The sequence below is a fragment of the Miscanthus floridulus genome, chromosome 10, assembly GCF_019320115.1.
Source record: "Miscanthus floridulus cultivar M001 chromosome 10, ASM1932011v1, whole genome shotgun sequence".
Taxonomy (NCBI): domain Eukaryota; kingdom Viridiplantae; phylum Streptophyta; class Magnoliopsida; order Poales; family Poaceae; genus Miscanthus; species Miscanthus floridulus.
The window spans coordinates 87307061-87318142 of record NC_089589.1 but is presented as its reverse complement, the minus strand read 5'-3'; the positions used below and the strand labels follow the sequence as shown (position 1 = coordinate 87318142).

General features: G+C 45.7%; 1 pseudogene; it reads right to left on the bottom strand.

Annotated features, from left to right (window-relative positions):
- Positions 1 to 9034: 9034 nt before the first annotated feature.
- LOC136488992 (uncharacterized) lies at positions 9035 to 10112 on the bottom strand (annotated as a pseudogene).
- Between the last annotated feature and the right edge of the window lie 970 nt (positions 10113 to 11082).

The following is an 11082-nucleotide window of genomic DNA, read 5'->3' as shown; positions in this document are numbered from 1 at the left end:
GGCAAGGACGAATGGTTCGTCTTTGTACCCAATATTACTAAGGTCTACTGTTGTCATTCCATACTCGTTGTCTACGGTTACCCCGCCTCCAGTCACCTTGACCCATTGGCACTTGAACAATGGGATCTTCAAAGTAGGTGCATATTCTAGTTCCCATATTTCATCTATGTGTCCATAATATGTCTGCTTATTCCCATTCTGGTCTGTGGCATCTATGCGGACACCACTGTTTTGGTTGGTACTCCTTTTATCTTGGGCTACTGTATAGAATATGTTCCCATTTATCTCGTACCCTTTGTATGTGACGATATGCCATGATGGTTGCATAGCCAATAAATACAGTTGCTCATGGATGCTCTCATCACCTTGACATTTTTTTCGCAACCAACCACCGAAAGTTTCCATGTGCTTACGCGTAATCTAAGCTTCAGTCTTCCCTGGAAACTCGGATCATAAGAGATCCTTGTGTGTCTCAATATACGGATCTACCAAAGAGGAGTTCTATAGAACTGTGTAGTGCACTTTATTGAAATAATCATCATCCATACCAATATATGTTTTTCTCCCTAGTGTCCTCTTTCCGCTTAGTCTCCCCTCATGTCTCAATTTAGGAACACCAATCGAGTCAAGGTCAGGAATAAAGTCAACACAGAACTCAATGACCTCTTCTGTTCCATAGCCCTTGGCGATGCTTCCTTCTGGGCGAGCACGGTTGTGAACATATTTCTTCAGGACTCCCATAAATCTCTCTAAGGGGAACATGTTGTGTAGGAACACAGGACCGAGAATGAAAATCTCCTTGACTAGGTGAACTAGGAGGTGTGTCATTATATCAAAGAAGGAAGGAGGGAACGCCAACTCAAAGCTAACGAGACATTGAACCACATCATTTTGTAGTTTAGCTAGATCAGTTGGATTAATTGCCTTCTGAGAAATTGCATTGAGGAATGAACATAGCTTCACGGTGGCTAGACGTACATTTGGAGGTAGAATTCCTCTTAATGCAACTAGAAGTAATTGCGTCATGAGAACGTGATAGTCATGGGACTTTAAGTTACAGAATTTCTTCTCTGGCACATTTATAATACCCTTTATATTCGAGGAGAATCCAGATGGTACCTTGATGTTGTTTAAGCATTCAAACATGATTTCCTTCTCCTCTTTGCTTAGAGTGTAGCTGGCAGGATGTAAGTAATGGCGTCCATCATCTGTCTTCTCTGGATGCAGGTTGTCTCTTTCTCTCAAACAACGTAGGTCCTATCGTGCTTCAAATGTGTCCTTAGGCTTTCCATACACACCCATGAAGCCTAGCAGGTTCACACAAAGATTCTTCATCAGGTGCATCACGTCGATCGAGCTGCGGACCTCTAGGACTTGCCAATAGGGTAGGTCCCAAAATATAGACTTCTTCCATATGGGTGCGTGACCGTTAGCGTCGTTCGGAATAGGTTGGCTGCCATGTCCTTTTCCAAAGATGACTTTCACATCATTGACCATATCGAGTACATCCTCACTGGTTCGGTTGCGAGGCTTGGTCAGGTGGTCTGCCTTCCCTTTAAAATGCTTACCTTTCTTTCTTACGGGGTGATTTGTAGGAAGAAATCGACAATGGCCAAGGTACATGAACTTTCGACATTTTTTTAAGAATACACCTCTAATATCACCGAAGCAGTGTGTGCATGCATTATATCCCTTGTTTGACTGTCCTGAAAAATTACTTATAGCAGGCCAATCATTGATTGTTACGAACAACAATGCTCGTAGATCAAAGTGTTCCTGTTTGTACTCATCCCACACACGTACACCTTCTTTATTCCACAAAATGAGAAGTTCATCAATAAGTGGTCTCAGGTACACATCGATGTCATTGCTAGGTTGCTTTGGGCCTTGGATGAGCATATGCATCATAATGAACTTCCACTTCATGCATAACCAAGGAGGAATGTTGTAGATACTTAGAGTAACAGGCCAAGTGCTATGACTACTGTTCTGCTCTCCAAAAGGATTGATATCATCTGTACTTAAAGCAAATCTTAAGTTTCTTGCGTCATTTGCAAACTCCGGGAATTTTCTGTCGATTGCTCTCCACTGGGACCCATCAGCAGGGTGTCTCAACATATTGTCTACCTTACGGTCTTCTTTGTGCCATCGCAACAATTTTGCATGTTCTTTGTTTCTGAACAGACGTTTCAAGCGTGGTATTATAGAAGCATACCACATAACCTTGGCAGGGATTTTCTTCCATGGACATTCGCCCTCAACATCACCAGGGTCATCTCGCCTGATCTTATACCGCGATGCATGGCATACCGGGCATGCATCCAATTTCTCATACTCTTTGCCACGGTACAGGATGCAGTCATTAGGACATGCATGTATCTTCTCGATTTCTAGCCCCATAGGACAGACAACTTGTTTTGCTTCGTAGGTAGTGGTGGGCAATTCATTGTCCTTCGGAAGCATCTTCTTTTGGATTTTTAGTAACTCTCCAAATCCCTTATTAGATACACCATTCTTTGCCTTTCATTGCAGCAATTCTAGTGTGGTTCCCAACTTTTTCTGCCCTGCATCACAAGTTGGGTACAACAATTTCTTGTGATCTTCTAGCATCCGCTCGAACTTGATCTTCTCCTTTTTACTTTCACATTCTCTTTGTGCGTCACGAATGACCTGACAAAGATCATCAGCCGGCTCATCTTCTGCGGCTACCTCTTCTTCATTTTCTCCCATTGTAGTATCATTGAAGCACGCACCATCGGGAATAATATCATTGTCGTCCCATTGTTCTTCTTCACCTTCTTCCATTACAACGTCGGTTTCTCCGTGCTTCGTCCAACAAATATAGTTTGGCATGAAACCTGACTTAAAAAAGTGTGAATGAAGAGTCCTTGAGCAAGGATATTCCACCGTATTCTTACATATGGCATATGGGCAGCACAAGAAACCGTCGTGTTTGTTTGCCTTGGCCGCACGTAACAAAGAATGCACGCCGTCAATGAACTCTTGGGAGCGGCGATCAGCATTGTACATCCAATGCTGGCTCATCTGCATTACATGACATAAATACCATATTAAAACCTAGATCATAATTAATTATTTATACAACATGCGTGCCACCACAAAAGGTACAAATTTATGAAAGCATCGCTACAATGTAGACAATCCCAACTACCACTAAAAGAACTAAAGCTAAAATACATTTCAGGAGCACAAGGATTTCACGACCAATCTCAACTAAAACAGACAGATCCCCCGATTGTGCAACATCTTTGGGCTTCTTCGGCTGAATCACTACCTCATTGGCCACCGTATCTGCCTGTTGTGCAAGATATTTTTGCATGAGTTCAACATACTCTTCCTCCCAGTAGAAGCCTGAACATCGTCCACTGCCATCCCACTGAAATTAAAATAAAAAATTAGAACTTTAATCACAACCATCATGAAAATAGGTATAAACTAACCATAATTATTAAATACGATAAAATAACTCACATTGCGATCCGGACAGAAGATACGATCCTTGTTGGGACCCTCCGTCTTCACTCGGTACTCCATCACAATCTTCGTCTCATCACGACACTTGTCGCATGGAATGAGAGGGAGGCCCGGCCTAAGTCACTTTGAAAACCCATGAGAGGCCGAGGACCCGAAAGCAGTTGCCATCTACTCTCTATACTCATTTTTTAATACACTATAAATTTCTCATTTTATAAACAAATAAAATTAAGAAACTATAAAATTATCTATATCTCTAAACAATAATATTTTTAATGGTCATTGTGTTCTCGTCTTTTACTGCGGCAGGTAAGTAATTCACATGATATTTCCGCAAATTAACAGAAGAATGGGAGTGTACACACATAACAATCGATTATCGTTTATATTTATATATATACTACGTTTGGGTACGGTGATTGACAGACTACTGCGACGATATCGGGACGTATGAATAAATAACCATCCGTACTAGTTGACCTTGCTTACGTGATCATCTCGGCGAGCATTTCTCCACCGGACGGTACCGTACTTGGCCACGGAAGAGCTCCGATTCTACGAGAAAGGAAACACGGTCTTCCACGACCGTTGGTGCTCTCCCTCGTAGAATCAAAGCTCCTCCTTGACGTCCGTTACCGCTCGGCAGAGAACATGCTCGCCGAAATGAACACGGTCCGCTAGTTCAACTAGCTACTTTAACCTTCCTTCATGTAAATATGCAAGATTGAAGTGATTTTGAGCTCAAATTCCTTACAAATGAAAAAAACCACAATAAAGAACCATATATATATATATAGTGAACTTAAGCTCTCGGGCGGGCTCGGGGAGGAAGAAGACGGCCAGCAGGATTTATAGCTCAAAAACATATTTTAATAAATAACCATTCGTACTAGTTGACCTTGTTTACGTGATCATCTCGACGAGCATTTCTCCACCGGACGGCACCGTACTTGGTCAAGGAAGAGCTCCGATTCTACGAGGAAGGGAGCACGGTCTTCCACGACCGTTGCCGCTCTCTCTCATAGAATCAAAGCTCCTCCTTGATGTCCGTTACCGCTCGGCAGAGAACATGCTCGCCGAGCTGAACACGGTCCGCAAGTTCAACTAGTACAGATTTTCTATAATTTTCTAACTATTTTCTAAGTTTTTCATTTCATAAAAAGTTAAAATAAAATGTTTAGTCGCGGAGTCCATAGAAATGACCATATTTTGACCTAGCAACGCATTGTCAATTGTCATTGCGTTGCATTGCACCCCAGACCGGACTCCGGACAATAAAATACTATGGTCGATCGATGCCGTTCTTTGTCGTACAGTCGCACGGCGATGGCCGACGGACCCGTTCAACCACCAAATCTGTCAGGCCCGGCTGTTCGGGCGTATCATCAAAAGAGAACGGATTTGCTTCCAATTGCACGGCCTTGCATTGCATCTGTCATACCAGTCGGAGGCACAAGTCCCTATACTCATTTTTTAATACACTATAAATTTCTCATTTTATAAACAAATAAAATTAAAAAACTCTAAAATTCTCTATATCTCTAAACAATGAAGTGTGCTATGCATGCTACAAATGAACAGTGAATACTAGTTTTTAATAGCTACTTTAACCTTCCTTCATGTAAATATGCAAGCTTGAAGTGATTTTGAGCTCAAATTGCTTACAAATGAAAAAAACCACAATAAAGAACCATATATATATAGTGAACAAATGAGATAAGACAATGGTGAAAAATAAGAGTATGAGATTGGTAACCTTTACAACTAAAGAATCAACGGAGGAATCGGAGAATGGATGCAGGAACAATGGAGGGAGGAAGCAAGAACACTAGTGCAGTGAGCTTCAAAATATGCTGAGCTCGGGCTCAGGGAGGAAGAAGGAGACGGCCGGGATATAAAGGGGGACCTTTAGTCCCGGTTGGTGGCTCCAACCGGGACTAAAGGTCCCTCCCAACGGCTACTACGCCAGACAGAGGTGGCAGGGACCTTTAGTCCTGGTTGGAGTCACCAACCGGGAGTAAAAGTCTACCTTTAGTCCCGGTTGGTGGCTCCAACCGGGACTAAAGGTCCCTACCACCTCTGTCTGGTGCAGTCAGGGACGTAGCCAGCGGTGGGGCTAGGGGGGCTTCAGCCCCCCTACCCATCCTGAGCACGTGGAGTTTTCCTAAGTCCTCCCTTAAAATTTTATACATACATATATTAGGCAGGAGGGGCTAAGGTTAAGAGAAGATAAAAAAACCTCTATTCTTTTGTTTAGCCCCTCCTAATTTTTTTTCTGGCTTCGTCACTGGGTGCAGTAGCCGTTGGGAGGGACCTTTAGTCCCGGTTGGAGCCACCAACTGGGACTAAAGGTATCTCTAGTCCCGGGCGCAAAAAATGCCGGAACTAGAGCCTATTTTAGCCGAGGATCAAAGGTCTGTTCACCGGTGGCGACTTCACTAACACCATTTATGGGATGATAGGTTGGCATGGTGAACTATTTTGTCCTTGTGTTTCCTGCTACCGGCAGATTGTGCGTTAGGATGGTGCTTGTAGGCAGTGCCATGTCTTCCATTTACCCTCTTTTATTAGTCATATATGAGACCAAGCCTCTAAATTGTAACGGACATAAAACTGCAGTTACCAGGCATCAGGACCTAATGGTTACGTATCATCACAATTTACAAATTATGACCCGACCCCGCCCCCCCCCCCCCCCCCCCCCCCCCCCCCCCCCCCCCCGCCGCGCGCTGACCCGTACGTGTCGCCTCCGCCCGCGTGACGCCGCCCACACGGCCTCTGCCCACTGCCCGGCCGACCCCGCGGAGCAGCCGAGGAAGCCGTCCACCCAACGCATGCCGTGCCTCCGTGATTACGTGGATTAGTTAGAAGGTGGAAGTCATTATCAACCTGAGTCTGAGGCACTTTCGATTCAATTTTCTACACTACAGACGAACCTGAAGGTGTTGAGAAGGTGAAGCACAAAAGGAAAAAGAAGGAAATTCTTAAAAAAGGATTGGAAAATACAGAAGCTAGCACTTGATAGTCCCGCAACAGGCACAACGAGCAAAAGGCTTGATCCTGGTAGTCCTCCACTGAGCACAAGAAATAAAAGAAGATTGAGTCCTTAAAAAATCTCATGATCTTTTGGTCCTTAAAAAAATGGAGTTGTACGACCAAGCACAGTACCAAGCACAGATGAGAAATTACAATAATGTCCCTAGAAATCATGTTCATTCATAAGGGTTGTGGTAGTTCTTTTTTTATTTCGCGTGTGGTAGCTTGTCTACGGGACACGAATCAAGAGTGGAAGATGTCAGCCTGGGCGCTTTTTCACCGAAAACCGAACACCGAACCGAACCGAATAGTCGGTAGTTCGGTTTTTCGGTTCGGTTTCGGTTTTGGATCCTGGGAACTTCGGTGTTCGGTTGAGGAGTCGGTTTCTGACCTGAACAGAACTGAACTACCGCAGAACCGAAGTCAGGCTTGCAGCAATCTCCATGTCCGTCTGACCGTCTCCTCTTCCCCAATGTTTGATGCCGATGCAGCCCACTAAGGCCCACGACGTACCTATCTAGGTAGGCCCGTGAGGCCTTAGCCCTCTCCCTCTCGCAGTCTCCCCTCTCCCCCGTCCCCCCCTGACCCGTCTGACTCCCTCTAGCCTCTCTCCCTCTCCCATCCGACTCCCCATCCCAAACCTTAAATCCAGCCAGCGGCGGCGCGACTGCGAGGTGTTCTAGCGAGCGCAGAAGCGGCGGCGGGCGAGGCGAGGTGTGGACAAGCGACTACTACGAGCTGCGGTGGCACGGGCGCGGCACGAGGTGAAGGCGTGCTCGGTGGCTGCGCGGCGCGGCTGCTCCACGGCGCGATGGGAGGCGATGGCGGTGGCGCGTCGCGCGGATGCGAGCAGGCAGCGGCGGTCCGTACGAGTGGAAGGTGGAGCCGGCGGCGCATCTGCTACTCCAGGTGAAGCTCCATGCGTTGCGGATGCGAGCGACTGCGAGGGCTGGAGGTAGGCTCGGCTTTCTCGGTTTAAACCGCAAAACCGAAGTAAGAAACCAAAACCGAAATGGGCGGTGTTGCATTCTCTAATTAACCGATCGGCTTCTCATTCTTAAAAACCGAACTTTTGTGAAACCGAATAAACCAAACCGAACTGTCGGTTTAAACTGAATGCCTAGGGTGAGGAAGATGCATTGCGCTGCTCTTACTCACCCACATGGCCACATCGAGTTTCCACATCGAGTTTTGGACTTGTGCACAGCATAACTCCGACCAGCAATTCTGGCACAGGGACGACAACAACCGATCTATTTTTGAAATATTCAGATGCAACATATGTCTGAAGATAAATGAAATACTTGAAATATGCTTCTGAAACACTTGCAAAAACACATGAAAAACACTTGAAAATCATTGCAAACACACGTAATATCTAGATAAAACACTTGCAGCATATGCGTGAAACGTATGCGACATCCAGATAAAACACACTTACAACATACGTCCAAAAACACAGATGAAACATTGAGAACAGACCTTTGCAACAAATGTGTACAACCATTGCAACATACGCAACATTTTGATCTACTTTTGCAACATTCATATAAAGCAATTGCAACATACCTCTGAAACACCCGAAACACTTGAAACATACGCTTGCAACATGCGTTTTCAGCACATTACAACATCTCCTTGCTGCTTGCGAAATGGAGGCTCACCGGCGTGTGGAATTCACCGGAGGCAGCCGCGCCGTCGCTACCATCGACCAGATGGACTCCACCTACTACGAGGCCAGCGGGGACCCCTTCGTGGGCGCTGGTATCGTGGGCTCAACACGCAACCCCCGTAGCCCCTGCAGCCGACGCCATAGTCCCCACCACCATTGGATCTCTCGCCACGCATTGGATCTGGTGGAAGGAGCAGTGAGCCAGAGTGGGGCGGAGGCACGCGGCACGCAATGTGGGCGAGCGGCCACCCCACCGGGGGGCTGCGCCGCACGGCTGGGGCTCCACCGGGCCGGCCATGCATAGCGCGCGGAGGTGGCCGCGCTTTGGGCCACGTCGAGAGAGAGAGGGAGGAAGGGGAGGCTGGGGCAAAGACGATGACGACGCGGAGCCAACAGCGTCGACCGACGGGGGTGGGAGCGACAATGTCGCCTGCGATGGCTGTGGGTACAGAGCGGAGTGCACGTCGATGGTTTCTTTTCTTTTCTTTTCTTGATGTTGGCGAGCGGCGCTGTGTTGTAGGCAAGCGGCACGAGCAGGTTGGTCCGTGTGGACGGACAAACGTCCGGGTCTAATCATTACCGTTCTAGCACGAGGAGTCTTATCACTCTACCAGCGTAACCAGAACAACATGGCGAAGTGTGCCAAAGGTATGGACAACTTTTAATCCCATGACTGCATGGCAGATTCCTCTGCAATATTGTCACACACAAGCCACATGCAACTTGAGTAGCCAATGGCCCTGTTCACTTCGATGAAAAGCCAGGCTGAAAAGTACTGTTCGCTGATTTGTTGTGAGAGAAAAAATACTATACCCAGACTGATAAGTTCAAGCGAACAGAGCATGTCTTCATTGCGGGTCAACAGAAACTATTCAACATTTCAAACCAACCTACAGAATTTGTGGGCCACTGCCCACTGCAGTGAAACTGCAAGTGTGCAACAGCTAACATTAGCTGCGTTCTGCAAATCAGTAGCATCATTACATCATAACAAAATTTGTCACAGCCAAGCAAACGTTTGCCACTTCGTGATCCAAGGATATCAGTGGAAGCCTGAGCTTCCGTGTACAACACCCAAGATCAAACATTCATACAAAGTTAATAGCTCCAAGCCAGATTCTGGAACTACCAAAAGACCAAATAACAGTGGTTAGTCATTTGTTGCTTCCAGCTGGGAGGCAGCCTGCTTGTTCTGCCTGATTGACCTTGGCACAAACGTAAGGCCACAAGAGCGACGGTGGCCAAAGGTTACGCTTGCAGGCGTAGAATCTGCTGTGCTCAACTTCGATACAGCAGAGGTGAGGTCATCAATCTTCTGTTCGACATCCATTTCGTTCTCCTTGGCCTCCTTATGCTGCTGCTTGCTCTCTTTCAAATCATTATGAGCATGTTGCTTCAGCCGATACCTCCAGTTTGTTTGCCTTGCACCTTTTCCATCGACGTCCATTGAATTGTCCCTTGTCTCTTCACCCTTGTGAGCAGTCTGCCTCCTCTGGGACTTTTGCCGCTGACGTTGGGAGGCCCGTGCCTTTTTGAAGAACTCAAATGATTTGGGAAATTGATGCTTATCAATGAGCTGCTGCTGCCGACTCTTGTAACTCTTCAATTTCATGCCACAACCCTCCACCAAACACTCATACTGTTATGAAAAGTTGCAGGTATCAAGATACACGGTGATTTGTGAGACTAAAAAGCACTTCTGTAAATTTGTAGAGAAAACAATGCTAATGTTATATAAAAAGCTTATAAGCAGTATTAGGAAATTATGGTGACTGATTCTGATTTTAATATTACAGATGCCGTGCCTCAGTACATGTCGCCTCCGCCCGCGTGACGCTGCCCACACGGCCTCTGCCCACTGCCCGGCCGACCCCGCGGAGCAGCCGAGGAAGCCGTCCACCCAACGCATGCCGTGCCTCCGTGATTACGTGGATTAGTTAGAAGGTGGAAGTCATTATCAACCTGAGTCTGAGGCACTTTCGATTCAATTTTCTACACTACAGACGAACCTGAAGGTGTTAAGAAGGTGAAGCACAAAAAGAAAAAGAAGGAAATTCTTAAAAAAGGATTGGAAAATACAGAAGCTAGCACTTGATAGTCCCGCAACAGGCACAACGAGCAAAAGGCTTGATCCCGGTAGTCCTCCACTGAGCACAAGAAGTAAAAGAAGATTGAGTCCTTCAAAAATCTCATGTTCTTTTGGTCCTTAAAAAAATGGAACTGTACTACCAAGCACAGTACCAAGACAGATGAGAAATTACAATAATGCCCCTAGAAACCATGTTCGTTCATAAGGGTTGTGGTAGCTCTTTTTTTATTTCGCGTGTGGTAGCTTCTTGTCTACTGCACACGAATCAAGAGTGGAAGATGCATTGCGCTGCTCTTACTCTAGATAGGTTCAATGCTCTGAGATGCAGGCCTATGTGGCAGAACCGTCTAATCTAATGCCTCCCAGGAGTGCTTGTCTTCCATTAGACACTAAGCACTCAGGGGAGAACACTAAATTACTCGGTTCCGTCGGCACACCCTAGGGAAGAACCCGAAAATCCACATTTTTGCCATCAGGATCACAAATGAGAGAATAAAGCTTACATCATTCAAAATCATTTCTTACATCACTTTTAATACAACATCAGAGTATAACATTTATTATTATAATAGCGGAATATAATCATATTATCAAAGTTATGAATAATTTAATTGAACAGCGGAATATAAACATGTGAACAGAGTTACAGCGGAAATAAACATCTATTAATGATATGATGAAGTATTGATATATAAACTACGACAACACATTATGAAACTTTCATTTATAAAAGCATTTGGTGAGAGTTATAAATAACAACTACGATCGTAGCGTAAAGGAATCCTCGCTG